This window comes from Oryctolagus cuniculus, chromosome 2 (genome assembly GCF_051225735.1).
Source record: "Oryctolagus cuniculus isolate XC-2025 breed Fujian yellow rabbit chromosome 2, ASM5122573v1, whole genome shotgun sequence".
Classification (NCBI taxonomy): Eukaryota; Metazoa; Chordata; class Mammalia; order Lagomorpha; family Leporidae; genus Oryctolagus; species Oryctolagus cuniculus.
The window spans coordinates 27,991,821-28,017,672 of record NC_142868.1 but is presented as its reverse complement, the minus strand read 5'-3'; positions in this window follow the sequence as shown (position 1 = coordinate 28,017,672).

Sequence of the window (25,852 nt, the reverse complement as noted above, 5' to 3'; positions counted from 1 at the left end):
GGCATTGTTTATAAATATCAGATTTCAGCACTATGAGGTGAAAGAGGTAACTATGCTGTTGTTTCTCTTTAACAACATTATAAAATGAGACTTTGTAGCATCTACTGATACGATCTAATTGAGTTTTGACAATTTCTTCCATAGCTAGACTATGATTTCAGTAATTCTGCTAAGATCTAATTGAAGATGGTTAAAAAAAATCTCATCTCATTGAATAATCCATTCCATTGATTAATTCAGGAATTACTCTTTGATTTGCATTAACAAAATGATGTTTTCTATTATAATTCTGACTGGTAGAAGATGTATGTCTCTCTACTGCAACTGACCATGTTTCTTGTTATATAGAAAATGCTGGAAGGAAAAACCAAATTAAGATATTGTGATCTACTATTGCACCTATCTTATTTTTCCCCAGAAACCTTTTATTTAAGGTGCACAAAGTTCATTCATTTATTAATATTAACACTTGAAAAATGTTTATTATGTTTAAGCCAAGTTGAACTGCATTTCTTCCTATGCACAAATTCCATATGTTACACAAAAATAAAGTTTTCTAATGGTGTTCACATCAATCAGATGCTTCATTTATCCTGGGGATTTAAAGAAATCTCTATTTAAAGAAGTAGCAAGATACATACTTGAAACCAATATATAATTGCTTTGAGGATGTTCTTTTTAAAATATTTTGCCAAGAGAATTAAATCATATAACAATTTCTTGGATGTTTTATTTGAGCACTTATACCGAGTACTATTGTCAGTATTTTTATTACTTAAACATTTTAACAAAGCAAGTTGCCTACATGGATGTGCTATCCCAAGTTTTCCATTACAAGGCATACTGTCAATAGTCCACTTTTCTTTGAATAAAGATCTGAAGACTGTCTATGGTTCAAAATGGTAACATAGGCCACCAGAGGAGGCCACAGTAGTAAACTCATGGGGTAGACTTAGTATAGGATATAAAACTGAAAGAGTATTCAACTAAGATTGAGGGAAGCCCATCCCCTCAAAGAGATTAAACCTTGATTTAAGACTTTGTACAAGCACAATGATTACCTGACAACCCAACATAAATAACTTTTAAATATGTGCAAGACTTTACTCCTGAAACAGTGAATTAAAACATGATAGTTTAAAAAAATACATATTTTTGACAGGCATAGAGAGAAAGAGAGAGTTCCATTCCTCTAGTTTACTACCAAAATACCTCCATTGATCTTTTTGGGGAGGAACGAAACCAGGAACTCGAAATGCAATCCAGGTTTTCCATGTAGGTAAAAATAACCCTATCACTTCAGTTTTACCCACTGTCTCCCAGAATTTGTAGTGTAAGGAGACTGGAGTTAGGAGATAAAGCCAGAAATTGAACCCAAGTGCTCCAATATGGGATGCAGTCTTCTTAACTACTAGGCTGAATGTTTGTTCCTGGTAGAGTTATCTTAAATGTAAGCAATGGTTGTCTAAAGGACTTCTATAAATTGTTTTATTGGACTCACATTTATTCCTTAAACATATTTTAGAATTTCAAAATATCTGTAAAATAATAAATTTACAAATTAAATTCAGTGTGCTAATATGAAATTCAGGAGTTCACCTCCTCAATTTGTTCTACCCATCAGTTTAAATTTATGAATCACTAAGATGAAAACTGATCTTGCCTTATCTCTACATATATTTGTACAGCTTTTAGATTATAATGGACTTGGAATGATAAATTTTATACTAGCTTTTTGGGAAAAAGTAACATGTTCATTTAAAATTAAATAAGAAAGCCTGTATTTACAAACAAAAATGGCATACCCAAAGTAACAAATGTTCAAACACTGTAGTTATAAATGTTTAATAGAGTGATGCCAGGTCATTAATAGTTTCTGCGCTCTATTGAGCTCTGTTGTAAACAAGAGGCAAACAGATTATCATAAGAATATATGTAAATTAAATATGCTTAGCATGGTATCTAACACATGTGTCAGAAGCTATTAGTATTTTCATTGATTTAAATGTAATTTGATGGTACAGACACTTGATGTAGTGGATAAAATGCCCCTTGGAACAAATGCTTAACATATTGGAGTGCCTGGTTTCAAGTTCCAGTTCTGCTTTCAATTATTACTTCTTACTAATGTACACCTTGGGAGGCAGCACATTATGCCTTGTGTATTATGTCCCTTTCACCCATTTGAGTGACCCACATTGATCTTCCAGCTCCTGGCTTCTGCTTGGCCCAGCCCCAGCTGTTGTAGCTATTAGGTGGGTGAACCAATAGATATGAGACTTTGTTTGTTTCTATATTTGGCTCTGGTTGTGATTTTCTGCCTTTCATATACTTTTTAAATTAATTAATTAAATATACTCATGGAAAAACAACATTAAAAAGAGAATAGATAATGAATTAGGCTTAATTCACTTGTTAATTAGGCTTAATTAATTAATTAGTCTTAATTTTTCTCATGAATGGGAGAAAATATAAGAAATCCTGTTATGGTAACAGTAAATGATTGGCAAGTATAAATTCTGTTAATATTGAATCTACATATAAAACAAAAATTAAAGCACATCTTTTTTGCATACTGACAACAAATAAGTAAGTTATAAAAACCATTTGGTTCCAGTTGTTAAAGACATAAAATTTGCATTATATCCTTTGCAGTTAAAGGTAGTGCTATTTTTCAATATATTTTTGTGGTCATTACTGTGTTGCAATAGCATTTTAAAGCTAAGGAAATCTAGTATAAAATACATTTTCAACCTTTAACATAAATCAAAGGTGTTAAAGTTCTTAAATACATTGAAATAAACTTTAAATGTGAAAACAAAATAAATTTATGGGATAATTCAAAATTATGCTATCATACTTTGAAGAAGGAATATCCTATAGAAGAAACAGCAATATCTAAATGATCCCAATTGTTTGGGGTAAGGAACTGACTATTGGAGGTAGATTTAAGGAGTAAAATTGGTCACAGGTTGTGTTAGCACTTGAATCACACATTTTTGTTATGAAATCATTCTCAATTTTGGACATCTTAGAGCACATACAGGCAATTGGAAACATTCAGTTGCCATCAGTACATTCTAACTGGATATCAGCCCTGCTTTTACATTAACTGTAAACATGTTTCTTATGAAAACCATCAGGCAAATACTCCTTTTAAATTTTAATTAGGCATGTTCATAGTTTGCTGACACTTAAACTGTCTGGTGTTAACATTTTCAAGGATTTAATTAACAAGTACAACAAAATTTGCTTAATGCTGTTTGGTAGAGCACGATTTGATATATCTATTTTAATACCTAAATATTATTAGAGAGTTATATATTTATATAAAATTAAATATCTGTTCCAGTCAAATATGTCACATTTACTTCATTAGCATGCATGAAGTTTCACAGTATGAATATAAATGTCACTTTGTTCATTATAACATAAATTTTTTAGGTGTTATAATTGGAACTATCATTTTATTTCTCAGACGTTGTGGGAAAAAAAGGTACGCATTTCTAAGCAAGGCCATTTCTAGAGCTAGATCAGGATGAATAACTCTATGTGACACTGAAAAAAATAAACACTTATTAGTGATTTCTGGTGGGCCAGGCAACTCATTGGGGTTATCTCATTTAATTTGCTCAAGCACTACATGAAGAACATATTAACATTATTCATGTCTTATCGATGGAAACTTGTATGTACAAAGAAGACATAACTATCTCAATCCCAAATATTCTTTTCCTTAGTGTATGCTATGAACTTATGTATGTTGCTGTTTTGAAAATAAATGTTCTCATTTCTTGCTTTTAATATAAACTTCAGTTTTATTTCATTAATTTTCGTGTGGTTTTCCACAGTGTTCTATTATCATTGCTTAATAAATGCTATAATCATTGTATTTAAATAGTGGCCTACCAATACCACTAATACGCTCTCCTTTTTTTTTTTTAAGATTTTATTTATTTATTTGAGAGGCAGAGTTACAGACAGTGGAGAGAAAGACAGAAAGGTTTTCCGTCCGCTGGTTCACTCCCCAAATGGCTGCAACAGCTGGAGCAGCACCGATCTAAAGCCAGGAGCCCGGAGTTTCTTCCAGGTCTCACATGAGGGTGCAGGGGCCCAAGTACTTGGGCCATCTTCCACTGCTTTCCCAGGCCATCCCAGAAAGCTGGATGGGACGAGGAGCAGCCTGAACTAGAACTAGAACCTGTGCCCACATGGGATTCTGGCGTCGCAGGCAGAGGATTAACCTACTGAGCCACAGTGCTGGCCAGTAGTAGCCTACCAATACCACTAATACTCTTCTTGATATCTATTCTACATATAATTTTTTTTCTTTTTCCATTTGTGACATTCTGCTTCATGTTGTTATAATTTATTTATGTGATGTCCATGGACTAGGTTACAATCACCATTATTTATTTACTCATTTATCCAAGAGGCATTCATTGAACTTGCACCATGTGCCTTGAATGGTTCTACCTGCTGGACATAGTAATCAGGGAAATTATCCAAATTTTCTGATGCAAATGATACTCTAGTATCCATAAAGAGGCAATACAATTGATATGGACTACATGAAATGATGATAAGTGTTATGCTGGGTAAGGGGAATTGGGTGCCTCTTGTTTGATAATGTTACTGTTTTATTTAGTGTAGTAGAGACCTGGGGAGTCTTGCTGCTAAGGAACATTAGGGATGGGATCCCACAGACAACTGGGAAAGGAGAGTATCAGCCAGAGGAAACAGCAAGCAGAATGACATCAAGCATGAACGCAGTTTGTCACCCCAGCCATTACCTAATTGCATATTTTCACAGAGAAGATGTCAAAACTGTAAAGGAAAGAGGTGACCTGAAATCATGTTCTTTATCTGGTTTCACCTGATACCTTCTGGCCTTTGTTTTATGTTTCTGTAATCTGAAGTCATTGTGATAAAACAGAAAATTCAACAATTTTAGGGTCAGAAAATTCACTTTGTGTATTAACCTTTGCCTTAAAGAAGCTCTGTGGCTAATTTAAACTTTCTGAGCTTTTCTGTAAGGAGACAGATTGGGGAGAGCTACATAAGCCTTCAGACATTCATGCATATGGACTGCAGGTCATGCTTTTTAATTTTCTCTCATATTTAAACAACTCAGGGAGTGATTTTGTTTATTTTAAAAAAGACGACTTATTTATTTGAAAAGTTACAGAAAGAAAAAGTTACAGAAAGAAAGGAAGGGGAGAGAGAGAGAGAGAGAGAGAAAGAGAGAAAGAAAGAGAATATATTTCATTTGTTGGTCAACTCCCCCTATTGCCACAAAGGCCAGGGCTGGATCAGGCTGAAGCCAGGAGCCAGAGAATTCATCTGGCTCTTCCACATGGGTGCAGGGGCCAAGATTTGGGCCACCTTCTGCTGCTTCCCCTGGTACATTAGCTGGGAGTTGTATTGGATGTGAAGCAGCCAGACACAAACCCAGCAGTGGCTTAACATGCTACACCACAATGTAACCCCAATAAAGATATTTTATGAGTCCTGATTATTCTCATTTCTACACTAGGAATTAGAACTCCTGAGCAGTAACAACTAAGCTAGAAATTGAGTATATTTTGGCTGTTATTAGATAAGGCCATCCCTCAGATTGTAAAAGAAGGTTGAGTAAGGTCTTTATGTAACCATATAGAAAGTTTGGGATATTTTGCTGGAAAATACCGCTGTCCAACCATTGCTCACATATCAGAAGGAAAAGAGGGTGGTCTGAGACAGTAGAAGAGATCTGCGTTTGGGAGGAACTGTACCTTATCATGGATTGGTTAGAGGTTCCTAAGGGCCAGAGCAAATTCTGAAGAGGAGGGCTGTTGTGGGATGTTCTGCATTCTACATGATGCAAAATTAAAGGACTTCATCTGTTCCTATTTCCCTATCTATGTGAAGTCAGGTCTACTATCACAGTACTCCTTTTCTCCTTCCACCTCTTCTGTCTTCCAAGCTCTGGAAAATAATTTTGACCTAATAATATTAATTACAATTTAATTTTCAGTATAAGAAAATTCAACAATCTTGGAAGCAAGTTGCCTGAAGAAATCTGTTTTCGCTTCCCTCTATATTTGACAATGGCAGAGCCTACTCCTGAGGAAGCTACAGTCCAAGTAGAGAGAAAAAATAAATAAAATTCAATATGGTCTGTTACATTTGCATCATTCAAATGAAACTTCTTTTTAACTTAAAGTGACCCATGAGTCTCAGAGTGATAATTTATGCAAATTTCTTTCAGTTGTGGGAAAAATAGCACTCATATCTCCTCTGCCTCCAACCAGGTTTGAATATACAAGGGAGGCAGACTTGAGGTACTTTCTGTTGCATTCTAGTGATTTTCTTTCCAGGTGCACTGATATACTGATTTATATAATTGCATTGCCCATGATTAAATATAAAATTCCTGGGGGAAAAGTGCAAGAATAAACAAAAACAATGGGGAAGGGAAATTAGATTTCATGCATAGTACAATGTTGAGTTACATACTTATTTATTTTTATGGACAAAGCATTGAATTTTCTACAGTGACTATTTTGTATGAAATTCAGAGTCTGCATTAATTAAACGCATCATGTAGGCATAATCATTGAACAGAAGCAAAGTGACAATTTCCATTTTGTTTTCATCTCATAGACAAATATTTCTTCAAATTTAATATGAAAGTAATTAAGAGAATAAATGGCTATGTCTTTGCTGGGCTTGATATCCATCCCATTAGTCTTTTTATTGTCTTCTTAGCCATTCCATTCATTCTCTTTTGGAGAAACTAACTACATTTTGTAGCCCCAAGTCTAAACATCACTCTTCAACATCCGTTATCTCAATTTCCAAGCCCATTGCTTTCTGCTGCTCTTGTCCTTCAAATAATAATGATGGATCCCAGGTTGAATCTAGAGTCTGTGCTCCTTGCCACTGTAAAGAACTGTGTTGTTGTTATTATAAGACATTGCATATGTAGCATTCTGGCAATACGAGAAACTCATGAGATATTGAAGTGATCATATGATCATATAGCTTTATTCATTATAATAAAGCAAAAATAAAACTTACTCTAGTGCATTGTTTAGGCAAGAACACTGAGTGCCCATCAAAACACAAGTATAATTTATTATTTTTGCTATAATCATAATTAATGTGTATCCATCAAATGGTTTTCTATTTTTAAAATCCATTTTCAGGGCCAATTCCAAGAAAAACTATAAAACAGGTGAAACAATTTCATTGCTTCCTTTTTCCCTACTCTTCTTTCCAGTGTTTATGTCCTCAATAGCCTCCCCCAAGGCAGCAAGAGCCCTCATTCTGCCTTTCACCAGCTCAAACCTCCAGAGTTGAAATGCCTCCAAGCAGCCACCTGCCAAACCTTTCCATGTGTTCCTATAACTGGACTCTATTACCAGCCTAATGACAATAATCTTATAGCTCAGCTGCAGTTGTTAGGTAATGCACTGCTTCCTTCATTTATTTGTTAAATCAGAAATTCTTCACTTAATAATTTCCATATGTAAAGGACTGAGAAAGATAAAGAACTGATACCATTCCTGAAGAAACTATATGACTTGTTTAGTATTTGGTATATATGCAAATAAGAATTCCATACTACAAACGTTTGGTAAAGGTGTCACTATACGGTGCAGCTAAAGCTCTATGTAATTTAAGATAGAGATTAGCTTTGTTAATTCTTTGGAATTTGAACAGGGGTTTTAAGAAAATATAAGTCCACAACTTTGAATGTTAATAGCCATGATTGGTGATTTTGATCTGTCTATATTACTTGATTTTGGATGTTTTCACATTTAGCAATATCAGTTATATGGTTATATTTTTCATACTAGATTTCAGGATGTTGTGACCCACTGAAGTTCTATGGGGAAACAGGATGACATTTCTCTCTTCTAATCGTTGTCACTTACCAGTTGCCTATCAGTGACACATTTCCCAGGTGGATGGTGATTATGGATGTTAAACTGAGAATGGAAGCAGAAATTCAAGTCATTTGCTATAATACAAACTATGTATAAAAGACACATTTATGTACTAATTGGGATATGAGCCTTCTCTTAACTGTTTTACTCCTTCTCCTCTCTAAATATATTACAGATCTTCAAGTACAACTCCTCAAAGTTTGTGTCCTTGAGATTTTGACCATTTCTCATTATAACTGCTTTCTTTAATAAAAAAAATACTGTTCATGCAACATCTTGGAAAGATGAATTTCATTAACAGCAGTTTTATAAGAATGGCTAGATGCTGGAATGTTTGTGCATATATACACTTGTTAGTTTACAAAAAGCTGATGTTTCACATCACATTTTATTAATTTTTCAGGAGCTTAATTTATAATCATATATTCATATTCACAGTCTTGCTTTCTGAATGAAGGAAAATGCTTGGTCTGAAAAATGAACAGGGATGTAGTTTGTAATAAACTTAGAATATTTTTTGTAAAATATGTTTGTTCTCAAAGGCATATCAGTTTTGACAGGTAGAATGTACCCCTCACATTTGGCTTTGAGGTGAATGTGAGTATAAAAAAGAAACCAGCCTGGCTTTCATTTAATTGTCTTAATCACCAGCTGGCTGAAAGCTCTAAACTATATGTTTTCCAAGCAAAGATTACAGAGTGGAGAACCTTAATCCCCTAACCACATCCAGATTCTCATGAATTAATTCATTAGTTCATAAATAAATTACATCCTCAAACCTCTGCCTAAACTAATATGCAGTCATTCATTTTCATCCCTTTGGGTTTCTGAGAGTTAGATCAGATTTCTTTAATTACTAATCAGCAACATCAACAAGAAACACATTAGATTATATTCACAATGAGGTAGAAAAGAAGGGAGTTCTGAGGGCTAGATAGGTATTTTCATAGTAATATCTTGGAGACTCCCTCCCCCCCCCTTCCCTCCTCTCCCTCTCCCTCTCCCTCTCTTTCTCATGGTTTTTTTTTTTTTTTTTTTTTTTTTTGGTTCTGGATAGCGGGTTGTCTTTGTTGTCACTACTGGGAACACTTGAGACAGGACAGTTATAACATGAAATATCCATACAATCAACTCCCAGGACTTTCAGAATTCCTAGCATAAAACTATCCATTAAACTAGAGTGGGATAAATTCCCAAAGAAAAAAGCTATACACTGATATTTCAGGGGAATAAAAATCTATAGTGGATGCCTCAAGATTGTTTTTTGTTTGTTTGTTTGGTTCTACCAACTGGGTTATCAAGTAATCAATTATAGATCTTTTTATAATAATGCTAATCGGTAATTCCTCATCCAGATTGTACTGCTGTATTTCAAGGACAATAACATATGGTAACATTGAAGAGCTATTTTTACATTAGTTAGTCTCTAAACTTTTTAACAACACTACCAGTTCCACTATTTTATAGGATTTTAGTTGTAAACTGTACTTCTCTCAGACTTTTATTTTTTTAAAGATTTATTTTATTTTATTTGAAAGAGTTACAGAGAGCAGAGGCAGAAAGAGAGAGAGAGAGAGAGAGAGAGAGAGAGAGAGAGTCTTCCTGCAGTTGGTTCACTCCCAAAATGGCTGTAACAGCTGGAGCTGAATGTATCCAAAGCTATGAGCCAGGAGCTTCTTCTGGGTCTCCCATGTGAGTGCAGGGACCCAAGTACTCAGGTCATCTTCTACATCTTCTACTGCTTTCCCAGGCCATTGCAGAGAGCTGGATTGGAAGTGGAGCAGCCGGGACTCAAACTGGCTCCCATATGAGATGCCGGGACTGCAAGTGGAGGATTAACCCACTAAGCCACATCGCCAGCTCCTCTGTCATAACTCTTTTTTTTTTTTTTTAATTTATTTTTTGACAGGCAGAGTGGACAGTGAGAGAGACAGAGAGAAAGGTCTTCCTTTGCCATTGGTTCACCCTCCAGTGGCCACCACGGCCGGCGCACCATGCTGATCTGATGGCAGGAGCCAGGTGCTTCTCCTGGTCTCCCATGGGGTGCTGGGCCCAAGCACTTGGGCCATCCTCCACTGCACTCCCGGGCCACAGCAGAGAGCTGGCCTGGAAGAGGGGCAACCAGGATAGAATCTGGCGCCCTGACCGGGACTAGAACCTGGTGTGCCGGTGCCGCAAGGTGGAGGATTAGCCTAGTGAGCCGCCACGCTGACCTCTCATAACTCTTGAAGATGAGTGTCATGTTCTTTTCACCATGTATTCAACATCTTGCATAAATCCTGGAACAGCCAATAAAATGTCTTTATTGACCTAATCATTGTCTCTGTGTAGGTACACATACAGATTGATTTATGTCTACACAATATAAGCAGCTATTATGTGTCAAAACTTGTTAGCATTTTGCCTGTTTTTTAACCTCTCTCATTTTATACAAATGTAATTTTGAGTTTCACACACTCAAAAGAAAATAGATTTTTTTTAGAAATTTTCACAAACTTTCTACCAAAAGTGAAATCGAAAGTTTTTCAAAACTGAAAGTCTCAGTTTTGAATAAATGAACATAAACACATCAAAGTCAAAGAATGCAATGAATGTGTTACATATGGAATAGTTCAAGTCAATGCTACTGAAAGAGATTGGTCTACAATTGTATTTTTTTTATTGGTCCCTAAGTAGAAGTGTGCAACCAATTATAAATAAACTCTGGTACTTAATACACCACGCTGGTTAGTTTCACTGATATTCTGGAAGTCCAGGAGGTGAGTGGAGGTGGTTGGAAACATGACTTTCTAGACAAAAGCATTGGTTGTTTTCTATTTCTGGCACAAGTTCATTTTCTGGTGAACCAGAAAAAACTGTTCATAGACAGGCATTTGTGTGTACCACATATTGGGTACCGTTGATCTAAACTTATCATATTAAAGTAAAATTCTCGGAGGGAATCATGTACACTATATCTCCATATCATATTTGGGATATATTCTCTCTCTCTTCAAATTTAATGTAGTGAAAGGAGAACTGGTGCCTACAATAAAGTCCTGAAGCTCTTCAGAATATATAAGGAGCAAGAGTCACTAAGGGATTGAACATACTTTAAATGTTATTTATCTTTACATATTGTTCCAATTTAAATGTTTCATATTTTTTGGAGTACATCATTCTTTATAATGTCATTTAATAAAGTTTTTTATTTAAAAAAAGCTAAGAATCACAACAAAATAAGAAAGTAAATCCCTTAGATTTTACTGTCAGTTAATCAAGCTTGGAGGAAGAAATACTCAAATCACATGTATGTCATTATCTAAAGATCACCATGTACTTGAGGCATCAGATAGAATGGCAGGCATATGGGACTTCTAGCAGAGATTCTCAGATTTAGTGCATATAAATACCACTAAGGGAGCTTGTTAACTTGCCAGTTCTTCATGTTCCACCCTTAGAAAATCAGATGGATTCGTTCTGGAGTAACAATGCATGGCTTACATTTTTACAAGAAGGTCTCAAACGTATTTCCATGGAAGTAATTAGGGTTAGCATCTCAGTATTAAGTTTTAAAGGAATATGCATTTACATTATGCAAATAATGGTCTCTACCAGGGAAGTTGGACTTCTTCAAAGAGGACTTTTTTCTTAATTGGAATCACAGAGTACAAACAACTAGCAAATTATCCTCACCAAACCATTTTACAACACACACATACAAACACACACATGTTCAACTTGTTTCTGCAAGCAGCCAAATTCTAACAGATACTTGCATAATGGATGACAGGGTGGTATTGTGAAAACATTATATTTGCACACATCAGGGTAAGCACATATCCCACGTCATAAGCAGGCACCCTGAGCTCTCAGTTCAAGCCGTTTCTCATTATTCATTGCTCAGAGAAGTCTTTTCTAAACCATATAATTCAAAGAGGCCTCTTCACATCTGACTTCAATTTCTATCTGAAGTATCAACTTTGTGTTATTTTTAGAGTCTTACAGTACCTTGTGTATATATTGTTTCATTGTTTAATGACTGTTAAGTCTCACCAGACATGGAGACCCCATTCATTTTGCACTACTATAATCTCAGTAAATCTGCACTGGGCTTCGTGTATTACACATGATCTGTAGGTGTATGTCAGATGTGGAATGAATAAAGGAATGGATGCTTTAACACATATTCTAGATTGATGTGGCTAGATATCCCATTTAGATACATTTTCAAATAGAATTAAATAGTGATAAAAAAACTACTGTCTACAGAAATATGAAGTTGTTTCTTTTTTTGTGTGTATTTTTACAATATCCTGAAATGAAAGTATCAATTTGGTAAATGCCACTCATTCTTTTAGGGAAAACTTTATGCCAATAAATTCATATTTTAAAGAAACTTTTTCTTAGCTTAGCTTAATTAGTTTTCCTAATTTATTTTTATTAATTTTAAATGTTTTTATGTATATGAGGTGAACAAATTTCATGTATATCATATATATAGATTGAGGAGCATAATGATACTTCCTCACCCTATTCTCCCTCCCTTTTAATACACTACTATTCCTTCTCCTTCCTGTCTTATTTTTTCTTTTTAATTTTTACACAAATGTACTTTCAGTTTATTTTATAATCACAATCTTAACCCTCTACCAAATAAAATATTCAACAAGTAGTAAGTAGTAAAAACTACTGCTCCTCAAGAGTATAAACAGGGCTGTACAAAGTACAAAAAATGTAATGTATACGAGTGAGATTTGATTGTTGTTTACAGTCCTAAGTTACTTTGACAACTTAAGGGTTTACTTTCCTTTCAAAATCCTAAAGATGTGTCATTGTTAAGTTCATGACTGAGGAGCTGCAAGCTCACACGTCTGTTCTTCATTCTGTGATATCTGTCATTGAGGATGATGAGTAAATAAAGAAAAATATTATTTAAAATTGGCTTTTATTCTCAACGTTTCTAAATCATCTTATGACAGGGAAGGTACAGTGTATGACTGCAGAGCAGAGTTCGGTCTGGGATGAGAGCATTTGCACTCAACTACCAGTTTAATCACTTGACCTCTGCTGAATGTGAGCAAGAGGAATTATTTTTTTATTTCCTCTCGGCAAAAAGAACATGTATCTATCTATGACAACTTATTTCCATAAAGTAGTTCACATTATTTTCTTTCACTTTTGATTATTTTAAAAATCATAATCTATAAAGGGATATGACCTCTGGCATTGATACAGCTGTAAAATTGCTTCTCTGTCTTTAAGAATCACACTTGTGAAAGTGAGCAAGAGATAGTCTGACACATGAGCAAGAATTTTTTGTTATTAGTATGTGAAAAGACTCTGTTAGCTTTTGTTAAACAATTTTTCTTTACCCCAAGACATGACAGCAATTAACTAGCTAAAATGCTGTGTTTTATATTGTTGTAATTGAAAGAGAATTTGTGACAATACCTTCTTTTCCTTTCCAGTGCTGGTATATAATTGGGGAAAAAAAGCAACAATTGTTCTTTAGTGTTTCTCTATATAATGTAATACATTTGTCATTTCTTATTAGCTCTTCAGATTTCTATTATTTACAATCCCTTTGAGACACAATAAAAAAGTTTCCACACAAAGCTCATTATTTCTAATTAATCCCATAACAAGACTTCAAGATGGCCATGCAAAGAGCCTCTTTTTCAAAATAATACTGTCTTATTCTCCATTTCATTTTGCAAATTGTACTTTTGAGGTATTAGAACAATTTATATAATACACATTTTCTGTTGTTTTAATATGCAACCAGGCTTCCAAACATGTTTGATTAATTATTCACATCTGTACGATTATAACTTTTTGTTTTGAATTATAAATATGATAGATGAATTAATAGTTTGAAAATAAAGCCTGTCATATAAACAAACCAAACAAAAACAAATTTAATTTTTAATTTTAATTCTTAAATTTAATTTACTATAAAAAGGAAATATCTAAGATAGGGGTAAAGGCTCTCCTAGAAATATGCAATACTAACCCAATAGAGACAGATCTTTGGCACAGTGATTAGGATGCTTTGGAGACCCACATCACATCTCTGTCTGGCTTTGAGTCCTGACTTTACTCTAATGCTCCACTTTCCTGCTAATGTGTGTCCTGGGAGGTAGCAGGTGATGATCACTTACGTATCTGAGATCCTGCCTTCAATGTAAGAGGCTTGGATTTTCAACTCCTGAGTTTGGCCTGAACAAGCTCTAGCTGTTGTGAGCAGATGGAAAGTCTCTTTCTGACCTCTCTCTCTTTGTAACTCTGATTTTCAAATAAATAAATAAATCTTTAATAAAGAATTGTGTTGAAAAATGGCCTTTTTTTTCTTTAATATATTTCCCATCTACTGATAAATTGAGGTTTGATGGTTAATTTTAGGAGAATACTTAAAAGTAAGTAAACATTGATTGAGATGTTTAAGGCAAACATGGGAATGGGAATAAATAGAATATAGGAAAAGAAATAGAAACTATAGAAATAGCAAACAGGAAACAGAAAAATGAAGGGGAAAAACCTGCAAGTGATTAGAAATATCTGATTGACATATACTCATTCACATTTCTTTATGAATGGTCTGAGGAGGAAACTGTATACACACAGAATACCGAAATGCTAAACAAACAGGAATCATCAAGATTCTAAATTATCACTATAATGCATATAAATTATTGTAGTTTCAGTAATATTCCAGCTTTCTCTTTCACTTCCATTTAAATAATAAATAATTCAAATTCATACAATTGATTTTTGACATTAGCTTAAATAATAACTTAAAGTTTGCATTTTTATGTGTAAAAGATAATATGGCATTACACATAAAATGCAAAAAGGTATGAAAATTTTCTACTCCTTGATGATTTCCAGTTATAAACCTTGGAAGTTGAGCTATATTGGTGTAGGTCGGTTTTCTTTTGTAACAACTGAATAATATACTATTTCATAAATATTCTCGAATGTTAGGGAATCTAAACATAAGGGCTGATAGTAGTCTTGTGCGCTGTGAAATCAGTTAATATTCTTGTAGATATATAACTTCACATATTTTCAAACAACATCTTTATATATGTAAATGGATCATTTTCATTTCTATAAGTATATGCATACATAGTATAATTCTACTATATATACGTATTTATATTCATATGAAATACATATGTATATTAAATTAATCCACTTGAAAATGTTGTATCTTCACACACATGTTTGTTAAATTGCTAATAATAGAAATACTGAGGCTGCTGCTCTGGTGCAGAGGTTAAGCGGCACTTGCATCACCAGCATGCAACATCTGAGTTCTGGTTTGAGTCCTGTTTGCCCTGCTTTCAGTCTAGCTCCCTGCCAATGTGCTCTGGAAAGCAGCAGAAGATGACATAACTGCTTTTGCTCCTGCCTCTCACATTGGATACCCAGATGCAGTTCCAGGCTCCTGGTTTAAGTTTGAGCCTCAGCCATTGTGGCCTTTTGGGAGGTGAATTAGAGGATGAAAAATCGATCTCTCTCTCTCTCTCTCTCTCTCTCTCTGTATCTAATTTTCAAATAAATAAATAAATCTTTAAAAAAAGAATAGACATAGTACACATGGTAGGTCAAAATTTCTGAATATTGTAAATATTAACTGCAACATTGAATTTCCCTAACCAGAAATGCACCAATGTATGCTCCTGTTTATCCTATCTACAGAGAAATGTCTGGTTTTCCTGTCTCTTCTAGGACATAGTCTTCTTCCTAACGCCTATGTTTGCTTCAAAGTCTAGTGCCATTGATTCCAGTCTAAAATAGCTTTATATGTACTTCTATATACTAAGTTCAATTTTGACCTGGTTCTATCCTTGGATATACTACTATTCTAGTCTCACCTGATATTTACAGTAAAGAAGGGAGCATTATATTTGCTTATCTCTCTCTGTACTGATAATTCTACAATGATTTCCTATTGAACTTAATTCAAAACCGAAATAGAACTATAGTCTCTGCCTAATTCTCAAAAATCATCTCTCATTGTTGCTATCAATCACTACAATGAAATCTCACTGGTTCACTGTTCCCTGTGAATTTTGTTTTAGTTCACTAATTTGCTATATATTGTTTCCCTAATCTGAAATAACTTACTCTTATTTCTCAACTAGCAGAATCTTTGCCATCATTTGTATAACTGGGAAAATATTACCTAGTTTTTTTTTTCCCCAACAGACATTTTCTCCTTAGAAGAAACTTAATCAAGAAGCTGGATGCAAGTAGTACATGTAATCCCAAAAAATAAAAGGGAATAAATGGACAAAATCAATGAGAAAATGGAGAAATACAATAGAATTTCTACTAACAATCATAGACCAACCGGATGCCATCCACTAGCAATTCTGAGAAACTATAAAACAAATCTCAGATTGATTTTATTAAGTGTGAGGAAGTTATAGCCATTAACCTCCTTCCATCATTGGTGTAGAAAAGCCATCCATATTTAAGGATGCTGGCTGAATGTAGCTGCACAAGTTAACACATTGCTAGAAATGCTCTCAGACAAAAAATACGAAAGAGACAGATTCCTAAATTGTACAGGAACAGAGTTCAGAAAACTTACTTAATTTACAGCTGTGGTTGCATATGCAAAGGCTTATAGAAAATATAGGGTATGAATAGGATCTGTTATTATTCTCCACATGAATACTCAGTACCCATGAGTGCTCCACATTATCTTACCTGTTAATAAAGTTCCAGAATGATTGGCAGGCACAGTTTCACAAAAATGAGTGAGACTGGGCAGTTAGCAGATCAATCTTAAAATAATCCTCCCTTCCTTTCTCCTTCAACTAATACTTTGCTAAAATTGACATTAGAGTTAGCATTTTTTATCTGTATCAGCTCATTTGCTATTATATGGCTCTGCACTTTTCTGAAGTAATGGCCAGAATTCATTATAACTTACTAAGTTTGAGATAGCTATTAGATCATTAAGAAAAGATACAGAAGTAATAACTGTATAAGTTCATTTGTAATTATGGGGGAAAAAAAAGCTGTTGCCAAGAGATGAAACCATATGTAATCAAGAGTACATAAAGAATTTAAGGCCATGAGTTGGACAATCTGGGAGTGAGTGACAATAGGACAATTTTGGCAGAACTAATGAATCTGGCATTTGGCTTGCAAAATGCAACACAAAGACTGAAAATGAACAGAAACAAGTCTTGAGGAAAATCAACACCTTTAAATCTTGAATGCCCAGAACAAAACAAAACAAAACACACACACACACACACACACACACACACACACAAACAAACAAAGCAATCTGTTTCATGAAGTAGTTTCTCTTTTGAATTAGTTATTTTTGAAGTAATGATTATCTTGAAAAGAGCAGGAACAGAGAAGCCATTAGGGAGAATGTGAAAGCTTGTATTTTTGATAGAAAGAACAAAACTGGAGACACCCAGTGCGTAACAAAAATTCAAGTAATGTTATAGTAGAGAAATGAAGAGGCAGCTGGGACAGGAGGTAGGATTAGGGAAACTTGTTTATTTTCATTCTTAAAATGTGATAAATGACAAAGTGCTTAATACAGACGTGATTATTAGTAAAGAGAGGAAGGCTACTGAAACATACCAAAGACAGGGGAGTACAAGATGAACATCCGTAGGAGCAAGAATGGAAGATAAGCAGTGAATCAGACTCACAGAGTCTGACCTTGGATAGGAATCTGGACAGCCATCTAAGTAACAAGGGATGTCAAATATCTGAGCAGATAGGTAAGGGTTCAGATGTGATAGCAGTAGTATTGACAATTTGTCTTATTAATTCTATCAGGGGCCGGCGCTGTGGCACAGGAGGTTAAAACCCTGGCCTGAAGCGCCAGCATCCCATATGGGCGCCAGTTCTAGTCCTGGCTACTCCTCTTCCGATCCCGCTCTCTGCTATGGCCTGGGATAGCAGTAGAAGGTGGCCCAAGTCCGTGGGCCCCAGCACCCACGTGGGAGACCTGGAAGAAACTCCTGGCTCCTGGCTTCGGACACAGCTCCAGTCCTTGCAGCCATCTGAGGAGTGAACCAGCAGATGGAAGACCTCTCTCTCTGTCTCTACCTCTCTCTGTAACTCTGTCTTTCAAATAAATAATAATAAAAAATTCCTCCTATTAGGAAGCAATAATATCAAGTAAAAGAGAAAGCAATGGGGGATAAAATGGTAGAGATTTGAGAGGAGACAAAAAGACATAAAGCTAGCTTCTAAATAATAGGGATAGTGATGGTTAATGGAATATTATAGAATTAACAGTAACATTAAGAGTTTACTTAATGTTATTGGGCAATAACTTAATTGGAAACACTTATGTTTGTTTTCTTTGTTTCTGCATATTTTGCTAATGATTAACAGCAAATTAATATTAAATTAATATTAAATTTTACCCCATTTTTCACTTAATGTAGAGAAAACTAGTTACAGAGCATGCACCTTTTATTAAAGGTCTAATGTTTTATTGTTAAAGACTACCTGAAGCACAACTATAAAATTAAATTGCATGTTTCATCTTCTGCAGCAAGGAAGAACAGACACGTGAAAAACCATGTGTATCTCCAAAGCAGTGTTAGCAAGACTCCAGTAAGAGAATTCAAGCTCTCAGTGAATGATTTCAGGAAGACTCTAAAGAAGTTTATTTTAAATCACCTTCTATTACTGAGGTAAATGCATATTTCATTATTTTGTTGCCCTTTTTTCCCTCTTCTACTTGCAATTTTATACATTGGGTCAATCAATTTGCTGTTATGTTTTTAATGTACTAATTTTTCTCTTGGGGACATATGTTTTAAGAAAATCATTGCCTTTACTCATTGAATATTTAAAAATTAGTTCAAAGATAATTTTAACAATTCTGCTTCATATTTATACTCCTCTGAGATGACATTAACAATTTTTTTCTTATCTGAGGAAAAACCACTAATATGTAGTTGTGCAGACCAAAAGTCTTACGTCTTTCTGTAGATTGTTCACTTATGATAACTTTGATTAGCTACTGCCTTCCTCTTTCACAGGGACCATTAGTAATGCTCTGTTGGGGATGTAAAGATATACAAAGTTACCACCCTCCACTCCTTTAAATGTTTTCTCATTGTGATCCGAAACAATTATTATTTTAGCTCCCGTTAATCCATTTAGTGACTTCCATGACCGATTATTCATCATATGCCTTGGAAAATAGTCCAGGAAATTAGAGAAAACAACGCCTATCTCCAACAGGGTAATTTGCAATAACAGATTTCAAGAAAACATGTCTGGGATTTAAAGTTTTTACTATGATATTAAATAACACATATATTCACGTTTTCTCCCATTAGGAGGAAGGGGTTAATGATAGGGAGTAGAGAATACAAACCAGAGGTTATCAATTTGGGTAAACTCGTAATCTATGTGCAATACTGGTATTGTTAGTTTCCATATGTCCTCTTTGTCTTTATTCCCCTCTGATAGCCATGACCTTTTCAAGCTTGTATCAGTGATGATGTAAAGCAATGCATGTGAAAAAGTTAAAGGAAGACAGTAATTTAGAAGAACATTGAGTTGTCTTCTACTAGCATAGGGTGCATTTCAGTATAAATGCTACCATAATGAGGATGTTCATATTCCATAGGTAGAAAAATAGAAGGAAGGAAAGAAAGTAAGGGGGGGCAGAGGAGAGGGTAGAAAAAAAGGGAAGGGAAAAGAAACAGAAGGAATACCCTTGTTTAATAATTTGAGAACATGTACATATTTAATATTTCCCCATGTCAAAAATTATTTTATTAGTATTCAAATAACAGATGCTGTTTGAAAAGTAGCAGAGTAATCAGCATTTGGTACATGTCTCATTAACTGAATATCAGTGAGTATAAAGTCAAAACATTTCCATTCTACAAGGAAAATTGCTCTATCATCTCATATTTCATAAACATTATAATGAATTTCTTGTTACTTTATTTTTATTCAGATTTCATTACTCTGATGTGAGTTAATAATATAAGAGGCATATATTAGTGAAGTTTAAATCAACACCTTGGAATAAGGTGGTGACTGAAAATGAAATGTTATTTTTGTATAATTTTATTTTGTGTATAAATTTACAATAGAAGGAATATATCATGAAGGAAAAACTAATTATTGATATTTTGAATTTAAAAATATTTTGTATATAGTAAAGTTACAATTCAACTAAAAAATCCAATTAGACTTCTGGCTATTATTTAGTGAGTATATTTTTGCACAGATTTAAGTTTTGAATATTTAAGTTTGATTATTATGTCCCATCTTGTTTTGTTACATTAATCTAAATTTTCATTTTTACATCACAGTCACAGTATATTAAGAAATAAACATTCAAAAATACTAATTAATATGGGAAAGGAAAAATTCCTGTATTAAGCTCTTTTTTTGTCTGAAACTTCTAGTCATTTTCACATATTGACATAATATTTGGAGTTAGTTTATATAGTCTAAAAAATCTTAATTTAATGGTATTTGTTTTGATTTGATATTTACAAATATATTCTTGCTACAGTTTACATATTTGTTTCAAAATGCAATTCTCCATTAGTTTTTTTTTTCTTCATATGAGATTGTTTACTTATAATTGTTTCCTATGTCTTGGCTCTTTTGGGTAGTAATCGACAGTGGAAAAGTTACTTCTATAATATTTTCTAAATGGTAATTGCATTAAGGAAACTACTGATTTTTAATATACAATATATGACATTTTAATCCGTTCATCTGTCAATGAATATTTAGTTTGTTACCACATCTTGGCTATTCTGAGTAGATTACAGATATTGCTTTGAGACACTGAATTCATTTCCAAAGAATATATATCCAGAAGTGAAATTAGTATATCTTGCAGTTGGCTTTTAATTTTTACAAGAACTTCCATTCTGTTTCCCATGATAAAAATACCAATTTACTTTGGCATAGCAGGTAAAGCCATTGCCTACAGTGCTGGCATTACATATGGGTACTGATTTAAGTCCCAGCTGGCTACTTTCCTTCTGATCCAATTCCCTGCTAATGTGTCTGGGAAAGCAGTGGAAGATGGCCAAAGTGCTTGGGGCCCTGCACCCACATGGGGGCCCCGGATGAAGCTCCTGACTCCTGGTTTTGGTCTGCCTCACCCTTGGCCGCTGCAGCCATTTAGGTGAGTGAATCAGGGGATGAAAGATTTCTCTCTCTTACTCTGCCTCTGCCTCGGAGTCTCATTCTTTTTTTTAAAAGTCAGTTTACATTCCCAACAACAGTGTATTAGGATTCTATTTCCCCCACACCCCTGCCAACCTGTTATCTCTTGACTTATTAATAATGGCCATCACAACAAGGGTGAGGGGCTATCTCATTGTGATTTTGACATGCATTTCTCTGATGCTTTATGAACACCTTTAGCTTCATTTGTTGGTGTTTTGTTATTTTTTTTTTCCTTTGGAAAAATGTCTAGCAAGGTCTTTTGTCCATTTTTTAAATTTGGTTGCTTTTTTGTTAGTCAGTTGTGTGATTTCCTTAAGTATTTTGGCTGTTAACATTCTATTGGATATACATCTGCAAATATTTTATCATACTCCATAGGATATCTTTTTCACCCTGTTGATTGCTCCTCTACAGAAGCCTTTTATTTTTATATTTCCTTTTCTACTTATTATTTTGTTGCACATGTTTTTGGTGTCATAACAAAGAAATTATTAACATGACCAATATCATGAAGAATTTCCCCCTATGTTTTCTTCTAAGACTTTTGCAATTTCCAGTCTTTCACTGAAGTCATGAATCTATTTTGAGTTGATTCTTGTTTGTGGTATAAATTTTTATTTTTTTTATAAGGAGCAAACTTGTTATAGCAGCTCTATTTATTGACTAGCCTATTCTTTCCCTTTGTGTGTCCTTAGTATTTTTATCAGAATTTGATTGAATGTATGAGTGTTCATGCAGAGAGATTATAACAAATTCATATTATGAAAAAATTAGAGTAGTTTCAATTTTTACACTAAAATATATTTATCTTCATTTCATTTTTGCTAAAAACTTTATGAAGTACCACTGTGGATGCCTGGGTATATTTTTGGCTTTCTATTCTATTCTACCCTAGTCTAGTCTATTCTATTTGTGTATGTTTTCATGTCATTATCATACTGTTTTTATTAGTAGAGATTTGTATTATATTATGAAGTCATCATGTTTGATGTCTGGAAGTTTGGTTCTTCTTGTTTGAGATTGCTTGACTAGTCAGATTCTTTAATAGTTCCATGTGAATTTGTTGGATTTTTCTTCCCTATTTTTGCTTAAAATACCTTTTTTTTTTTTTGACAGGCAGAGTGGATACTGAGAGAGAGAGACAGAGAGAAAGGTCTTCCTTTTGCCATTGGTTCACCCTCCAATGGCCGCCACAGCTGGCGCGCTGTGGCCAGCGCACCACGCTGATCCGAAGCCAGGAGCCAGGTGCTTCTCCTGGTCTCCCATGGGGTGCAGGGCCCAAGGACTTGAGCCATCCTCCACTGCACTCCTGGGCCACAGCAGAGAGCTGGCCTGGAAGAGGGGCAACTGGGACAGAATCCGGCGCCCCAACCGAGACTAGAACCCGGTGTGCTGGTGCCGCAAGGCGGAGGATTAGCCTATTGAGCCCCGCTGCCGGCCTAAAATACCATTTGAATTTTAATAAGAATTGCTGTGAACCTGTAGATAGCTTTGGGTAATTTGGATTAATCAATCTTTGAAAATCTCTGAAAATATGGGCAATATCAGTTCCATAGGTGCAGGACTGTTCCCAGACACAGCTGAGAGGGCCTGAACATGAATCCTGGACCACTTCAGAGTCTTTACCTGGTGGAAAATTTTTCAATCTATTACCCAAGGTGTTGGTGTACTTGGCTTTTCCAGGGTTCCTTGGCAGATGGTGTCACTGTTAGCAACAAAGCCAAAGGAGCTGTAATTGGGTCTTTTTTTTTTTTTAATATGAAGCATGGTCTTTAATTCTTTTTTAAAAATTTTAATTAAGGTATACAAACTTCATGCATTTCATAAATGTATAGGAACCTCGTGATAGTGATTCTTCCCACCCAACTCTCTTTCCCACTGGCACTTCTTCTTCCTCCTCCCTCTCCTATCCTCATTCTTATTTTTTACTAAGATGTTTTTTCAAACTTTATACACATAAAATTAGCCCTACACTAAGTAAAGAGTTCAACAGCATGGACCAGAGTGCAAGCCTGCCACCTAGGCATGGGTCTGCTCAAAATGGAGGGTCTTCTTTAACCTAGGGCTTCATGGGGCCATGGCAATCTAATAACTAGATCTCAAAGCTCCCACAAAATGCCATTTAATCCATGAATTGCTCCCAACTTGTTCATGCTAGGGGGTTATGAGTGGGAAACCTCTAATTCCACTATCTTGCTGATGTCACCTCTCATCTAAAGTATTTTTATGCTTACAACTAATTTGCGAGTTTGCTTTTCATTCTTTACTTTAATTTTTATTTTGTACTCTTCTGAAATTATTGATTTCAAAAATAAAATTTTCTAGGCCGGCGCCACGGCTCACTAGGCTAATCCTCCGCCTAGCGGCGCCGGCACACCGGGTTCTAGTCCCGGTTGGGGCGCCGGATTCTGTCCAGGTTGCCCCTCTTCCAGGCCAGCTCTCTGCTGTGGCCAGGGAGTGCAGTGGAGGATGGCCCAGGTGCTTGGGCCCTGCACCCCATGGGAGACCAGGAGAAACACCTGGCTCCTGGCTCCTGCCATCGGATCAGCGTGGTGCGCCGGCCGCAGTGCGCCGGCCGCGGCGGCCATTGGAGGGTGAACCAACGGCAAAAGGAAGACCTTTCTCTCTGTCTCTCTCTCTCACTGTCCACTCTGCCTGTCAAAAAAAAATAATAATAAATAAATAAATAAATAAAATTTTCTAAACTCAAGGATAAAAACTAAACTTATAGCATATGAATGAAATATTTCAGGTTATATATTTTTCCAGAGGGGTACATCTCTATATTTAGATTTTATATTTCTATCAAGTATTTTTATTTGCTTAATTTCTTATTGGAACCAATACATGCATTTTTTAAAAAATTAGAGTACTTGAGTATTGTGATTTAATTCATATTATTCATTTCTAGGTATATTGTATCAAAGTAAGAATATAAGTTGTGATGTTATAAATTCGCTGAAAATTCTCTATGTTCGGTTATTTTGATCACTCTCGGATAAAAATAGTTGTAAAAGAAATATTTTATAATCTTTCCCTGAAAGGTGAAAGAGGATACGCTCTCTATTTGTAGGATACAAAATTAGTTGTGCCAATATTTTAAAGCATATTTTTATTACTTTTCTCTAGTTGTTTAGGTTGTTCATGTTCTGCTAACCTTTGATAAATGTTTGTGTACTTTTGCAATCCTTGTATTAAATTTTTTTCACCCACTAACAGACAAAGAACAATAACTAAATAAATCTTTAACAGAATAACTTACAAAATAAAACACCTAAATCTGGTACAAAGTATAGTTTATTTACTTAAAGAGATTACAGTTGTAAAAAAATGTCTCAGGAATATTTAATTATTACCATTTTCACCTAAATTTCACGTCTATTGAAATGATCCTTTCCCAGTAGATTGTCAGTGTGATACACCAGGAATTCAGAAAGTTCAGTTTTTAAATACCTTACCATACAACATATAAATCTGTCAACTGCAAATTGTGTAGGATGATAAAGATATTTGCTCTGAAAGACAACAAGAGCTCCAGAGGATTACACTCAAGAAAAATGAAATTTATAGGTCATAAATGAATCTACCTCTTTCAAAAACAGCTACATTCAGATGTCAGTCAACTAAGTGCTAAGCGTTCAAATTAAAGCTACAAATTCTCTTTCAAATTTTCTCTAATTTTATTCTGTGCAATTAAATTTAATGTTCACTAGAGGATAAATAAAAGCCCTAGTTTGCTGAAATACTTAAAAGAATTCTTAATTAATTCTTTAATTATTTAATACAAGCACCATGTCTTAACAACTTGAATCTAAAATATAAAAACAAATCTCACATATGTCCATTATCTGTTGCTGAATAATACTGTGAACTGTAGTCCAAAGTGAAAGGAGTTATGAGAAGGCAGATTGGCAAGTGACATCTCCCTCCATTAATTTCTTATTCCTCATTTCACTCTGTGATACCCCCTCGGGCTGGAGTCCCAATATGAGGCTTGTCACAATCTGTATCTGTCACCTCTAGTGAATGAACAACTTTCCAATATGTGGGAAGATCTGGGAACAGCTCCTTGATTGGCACTTCAAATATCTCTCATTTGCTCCATGGTGGTTTGAATTCTGCTGAAAAACTGATATGTTCCAAGAGGGAGTGTGTTAACTGTTTCTGCACTGAATAATTTTTAATTTAGAAAAAATAACAGAATAATGCTTTTATTCTAAAGCATATAGTGCAATTTTGAAATGGATGAAATGCTAAATTTCAAACCAATCCTGTTCTAGAGTTTACTGTTTTTCCTATATAAGTCATCCATATAATATTTACAGGCAAGTTATATTATTTTAACTATCAATGACACAAACTTGTAGATATACATGTTAGAATTATATTTTTTATAATAGGAAAATTAAAGTAACAGTAGATAATCAGAGTTTTAAAAGATTGGATTTCATTTGTTCTCTCTTTCCACTCTGAATATTAATAACTATGTCAGTGGGAAATTTTCAGTCTCCTCGTTATTTAATACATATTTTTAAACACAAAATAATCTATATAAAACAGGAATTAAAATCTTATTTCTGAATCACCTCATTGGTTTATACTGAATCTTTAATATCTTTGCTAACATTCCCATTTTAATAAATAATGAGAAAAAAGAATAGTGTATAAAATTTGAAATCTTTAAATGCACTGTTTGGATTACATGATTTCTATAAATTCATTCT